This window comes from Hoplias malabaricus, chromosome X1, assembly GCF_029633855.1.
Source record: "Hoplias malabaricus isolate fHopMal1 chromosome X1, fHopMal1.hap1, whole genome shotgun sequence".
NCBI classification, from domain to species: Eukaryota; Metazoa; Chordata; class Actinopteri; order Characiformes; family Erythrinidae; genus Hoplias; species Hoplias malabaricus.
Genome location: NC_089818.1, coordinates 5,851,855 through 5,857,946, shown reverse-complemented (window position 1 = coordinate 5,857,946; position 6,092 = coordinate 5,851,855).

Here is a 6,092-nt window from a genome sequence, read left to right as displayed (position 1 = left end):
ACAGTGATGTAGTGTTCCTTCATCTCCCCAACACTGAGTGTATACGTCTGTATGAATGGGGCATAGTAGAAAGACAATAAGACATAACTGTTGTATCATGAAGAAGTTGGGGTACAGATTGCCTTTTTGATTTTTTATTTTTTTATTTTACTCATTCCAACAAATTATCACATACAGTGTTGAACAATGCTATATTTACATCTTCATTGTGGGAGGTCTGATGTCTGATGAATAATATTATTTTTTTAAATATCTGCTCAGTTTCCCTTGAACAGGCAAATGTCTCTGATTCTTTACTTTTGCGCAATTTTCCCCATTTATTATTAAATCAGTGCAGTGTAATATTAATTATCATGTTATTATCATGTTATTACCTCATCATTACCATGTCACTGTGTCACTGCAGCACTGAGGCTAATACCTCCCCGTGTGAATCCTGTGGGGGGCCCTGCGCATTAACAAATGAAATCATAGCAGGTGAAAAAATTATACCCACAAACATCTATCTGTAATTGATAAGGGGACTTTAATGGTGGCTGTGACTAATATAATGACAGCTGCATTTATACTGTTGTTCTATGATTTGGCCTGAACTATGATGCAAATAACATGCATTTTATATAACAATGTTAACAATAGTTATTTATAACTGTATCATTGTTCATCGTTTGATTTAAAAGTAAATGTAGGTAGTTGAGTGATATTCCCAAGGGCCAAATAGATAAGGTCAAAAGGCTGTGGCCAGAACACCTCCAAAACAGCAGAACTTCTGAACACACTCTAACAGAAGAGCTGCTGTAGCACCCACTGCTGAAAGAGTTAATAATGGATTGTAGTTTGCCATGTGACCATGCTGACCCAGACCCTTCAGTCTCTTGGGCACCAGTGAGTCCTGAGTGCCCTTGACCCTGTGGCTGGATCATCACTTGTCCTTCATTGGCCCAATTTTAGTAAGATGCTCTGACCACTAGATTATGATCATCACAGTTTGGCTGCTGTTGAAGTTAACCAGATATTTACAACATTTTTCCTACTGCCACCATCAACTTAAAGAATGTCCTGTTCACATGCTTTCAGAAGTGTCCCACCCCTCAGCAAAGACCTCTGTAACCAGATCGTCAGTGTTCTTCAACTCACCTGATCACTGGGGATTCAGCGGGTCTTGTCTTGGACTCATTCTGTGTCCATTTTGTGTGGTGTGTTCTCCCTGTGTCTGCGTGGGTTTCCTCCAGGTGCTCTGGTTTCCTCCCATGGTCCAAAAACACACGTTGGTAGGTGGATTGGCAACTCAAAAGTGTCCAGGACACTTTGTGAAGGACGGGTGTCCCCTCCAGGGTGTGTTCCTGCCTTGCGCCCAGTGATTCCGGGTAGGCTCTGGACCCACCACAACACTGAAGTGGATAAGCTGTTTCAGACAATGAATGAATAAAAGAATCTTATGAAACAACTAATATACTAACACCTAGTGGCCTGAATGAAACTTGACCTACTTAAACATGACTACCCTCGTGGATCTCCTGAGTCACAGGGGTCACCTTGTGTGCACGGGCCAGTCCAGTGGTGCTCCATTTACAGCAGTGCAAAATTGATATCACATGTCTCTGAAGAAGCTTGTCCTCACTCTCCCAGAGCTGTTGTCATGGTTTGTGATGGCAGGGGTTCAGCTAACAGCTAATGGAATTGAAAATTAATGATTGGGGTGGGGGTGTAAAATTAAAACTGCGCTAGTAAACAAACTACAAGTTATAAATATTATATGAATATATACATTTATTTAAACATATTGCCAAATTCTTCAGTGCTATAAAATGATTGCTCCTTTAATAGTGTGTTTTAGTAGGGACCAGTATGTTTACATTCTATTTAAATTTGTTATATTAAATTTGTTGTAGTCGACAGAAAACAGCTGTGCAGAAATCCAGGTCCCGATGTGAACACAAGGAACATGAAGAAGAACCATCAGGAGGAAGCAGGACTCAGCAGTGGAACCCATTCCTCTCTCTCTCGACACTGGGTGAATAACTAATAATAAGATGTTATTATATGGTATTACATAATTATAATTCGATATTTCAGCTAAAACAATGAATTCAGTTTCTGTTGTGAAGTGTGCGCTACTTGCTAAACAGAACTCTTAATGATCACATCATGTCCTGAGACCTCTCTCATCTGCGTCTGGCCCTAATCCCTGTGACTGATGTTGAACTGTATTAGTAGCAATATGTTAATGAAGTGTTTTAATCACTTTATCTTAACGATCAATCTTTATTTGTCTTTTTCTTTTTCATGTGAGGGAATAGTCATCAAAGTGTGTGAGTGTGATTTGGTTTGATATTTTTTGATGTTGTAAAGTTATAAAGGTAGAGGTTTGCAGAATGTAACCATTTGTTTGTGAATATTATGTGGTGTGTCCTTGTGTTTATGAAAAATGCACATTCAGTCATAAATGCTATGATTAATTTTTCAGTAAAGAAACCCAGATCAAACATCAACACTCACTCATTTATTCACATATTCTCTCACCAATGTTCACTCAATCATTCACATACTGACTCACATACTCATTTCTACACACACTCACATACACCTTCATTAACCCATACTCACCCGTTCACACTCACTCACAAACTGATTCAGTCATTCACCCACATACTCTCAAACTCACTCACCCAAATACTCACTCACACTCTAAAAAATAAAACATTGTGTCAATTTAAAAAATCAACGCAACGTTTTGCAACAGTCTTTTTTGAGTTGTGAAGTTTTTTAACTTCTGGTAAAATTACAGTGATCCAACAATGTGTTTTGAGTACAGTGAGTTTCTTTCTTAATAAATGTCACCATCAAATGATATTCAACAGTGTGTTGACCTTTATTCCATACTGTGATCACATCTCACATCTTTCACATGAAACAGTAAAAAATGTGTTATGTTTACTGTATAAATGTCACAGTTATAAGGCTCCATTGAGTGTAAAACAATTTAAACAATGTTCCAAAAACATGAGAACATTCGTAAAAACAGCAACAGAAACTTAACATCTCTCTCCTCCATTTCCCTCTCCCTCTGTTTAACTTGTTGTGCCTTAAGTGTCAAAGCAAGTAAATAATTAAGTAAAAACAAAATACCTGGGGGCCATAAAAGTTAAGGAAAGCTATAGCTGGCTAATTTGGCCTATATTCACCAAACACAGTCCATCAACACAACAGAAAAACCGGCAAACCTAAACACACCAATAAAATAAACCACCTATTTGGGTGATGAAAATGGTTATAACCCTCACACTGGTAGCTTTTTTAGTGCCTTATCCACAATAAGGTGTGTGTGGAGCAAACTAAAGCAGCCTTCTCAGGTAAAATCCATCTTGTCCGAGTGGGAGGGAGAAAGCGAATGAATGAGAAAATGGTGTTGTCCAACACAAATAACTGAGTCGCCAGAAAATGATTTTTGGTTTTTAGTATTTAATGGAATATACTGAGTTCAGGGGAGTCAGGAAATTGTGTTAAAATAACACTTATATTATTTATGTTTCCAACTCAATAAAACACCACATGAAAATAACAACTCTACAAAAATCATTCAATTATATTTTTATCTTAAAGAAGAGAGTATATTTAAGTACTGGCTAAATGCCACCAGAATGACTTTGCTCACTCACTCATTCATTCACCCACATATCCATAAACTCACTCACTCACGTACATGCACTCACTAGCTCATTCAGTCACTCACTTTCATATTCACTTATACACGCAGTCGCATGCTCATTCATTCACTTAAATGCTCAATGATTCACATACTCATTTATACACTCATTCACACACTCACTTATCCACTCACATTAACTCAGTCACTCACCTATGAGAGAAAATATATGGTCTTTTTGCAACTTTGTGTGACCTTTTGTTATATCCCTCAATCCATCCCCCGTTCCCACCAATCACCCCCCCACACACACACACACATGATATATTCTAAAATATTTGGTGTTAGACTGGACTGAGAACAGAATGAACTGGCTATAGACTGAACTGGTGACGAACTGAAGACCAAGCTGTGCCCCGTGCTTGTCCACATGCACGTGAGGAAACCTCTGAACCTCCAGTTTCCAAACTTCAGATCATCCTGAGATAGACTGAGATCACCCAGTTGTACTCATACATGGTTCTGTGTGTGTGTAAATAAACTCCAGTCAACGCCGAACTCCAGTCTCCTGACTCTTCAATGCTGAATTTCTCACAGTTGATGCCGTGACCCGAATGGCATAGTGAATCCTTCTTGGTGAGTAACGTCATCACAAACTAAAGATTCTGGCAGAACCTTCTCCTATGCAGACAAGGATATAAAGAATAAGAGTCAGTAAACGTATCCTGAAATTGTAACTGTGTTGTTACTGTTATCCCCTCTATATGAGGGAAGACTGGTGTTATGCAGTTATTATAAGCGCTTAGATTTTCTGATTAAAAGAGGCCTGTTTGTGTTGTTTAACTTAAAGTTACTGTTAGCTACTGAGGGAAACTTTTGCTTTGTTTATTTTGTTTGTTTGTTTGCTTGTGTAGTGCAACCAGAACGGGGCAGACGCTTGCAGATGAAAACAGGATTTTATTGACACGGGGAAGAATATTCACGAGGCAGAACACAATACACAGGAGAAGACAACGGAAAACACGGTAAGCACAAACAGGGGATGATGAACGAGGAAGCCACTGCTGACTGGCTGACCGCAGGCATGTGACAGGAACTTGGGGCAGAGTGGAATCATGGGAAGTGAAGTCCACTCTGTCTCGAGGGTTCATAGAGAGGTGGGGAGACTCGATAGGTATGACAGCTTGTTTTGTTGTGTTGCCTCACCATGACTTCAAATGGCCAAAATGCTCATGAATATTGTAAAGTCTCTTGGAAGCCTATTAACTATAGAGACAGCACATTAGGGTGGGACTGAAATGCCTCAATGGACTGAACCAGATTTTGAAAAGGTAATAGACAGCATAGTCAATAAGTACATCAATGAGCAAATAAGCAGTCAGTACTTTTTATCTAAAGGCTTTTCTGCAGACACAGAATGGAATCTTGAAGAATATAGATCAGCTTTAGGATATGACTCTGTAAAGAGTGCTTTTATGTCATTCAGCAGTACTGGAAGTACAAACTAAAGTCCATGGAACACAAGCTAGGAGAATCTGAGGAGAAGATCTCTGAACTGATGAGTGTAAAAAACAAGCTGCTATTAATGCACAGAAAACCAGTGAACCAGTGTCCAAGGAGTTTAAACATCCAAAGCATATAGGTCTTGAATTTATAGATCTCATGCAGAAAAAAAGTATGCTGTACTCTCTGCACCCCTGTGATGCTGTGGCCATAGCAAGCCAAGTCCTCAACTAAACAGACAGCAGACATCTTGCTAAACATTTGTCCAATGGTTTGGGTGACAAAGGTCATAACATTGAAAAAGGCTGGAAAGCTTTCAACGACTGGATTAGCAACAAATGCCGCAAAACTACGGATTGGGGCCAAACAATTAAATGCAGGCAGAAAAAGGGAGAATCAGCTGCAGATTTCTGTGAAAGGTTTGAAAGAGTTTTCTTGCATCACTCAGGTATAGACACATACAATAGTGGCAACTTTGATGATACAAATGAAGGTCCTCATTTTAAACAACTTGTAGAACCTTGAGACCAGATCTTAGACAGTTAAACAGTTAAATGGGGTAAAATTAAAAGTGAACTTGGCAGGCTGGACTTGGACTTAGAACCAGGCCATGTGCCAGCTTCCATACATGTCCTCTCAGGAAACAGTTCTAACTTGGGTTCCAGTAAGAAGTTCACTAGCTAGAAGAAGGAGTGCCATTATCATAACATGTCATATCATGTCATAACAGTGGCCATTTTGCAAGAGTCAGGAGTCAAGAGTCAAGAGCAGGCAGATAACTCCAAAAAGGGTGTGGGGGTGAATATGAATCTTAATGGTTTGTCACAGGGCAGCACAGCAGGAGCTCCTTTTGAGGGAACTTCACATCAGCAGTTGTCACTGATGATTAAGATAATGCTTGGAGTCACAGAGCAGTTATCTTTGATATCCAACTATCAAACTG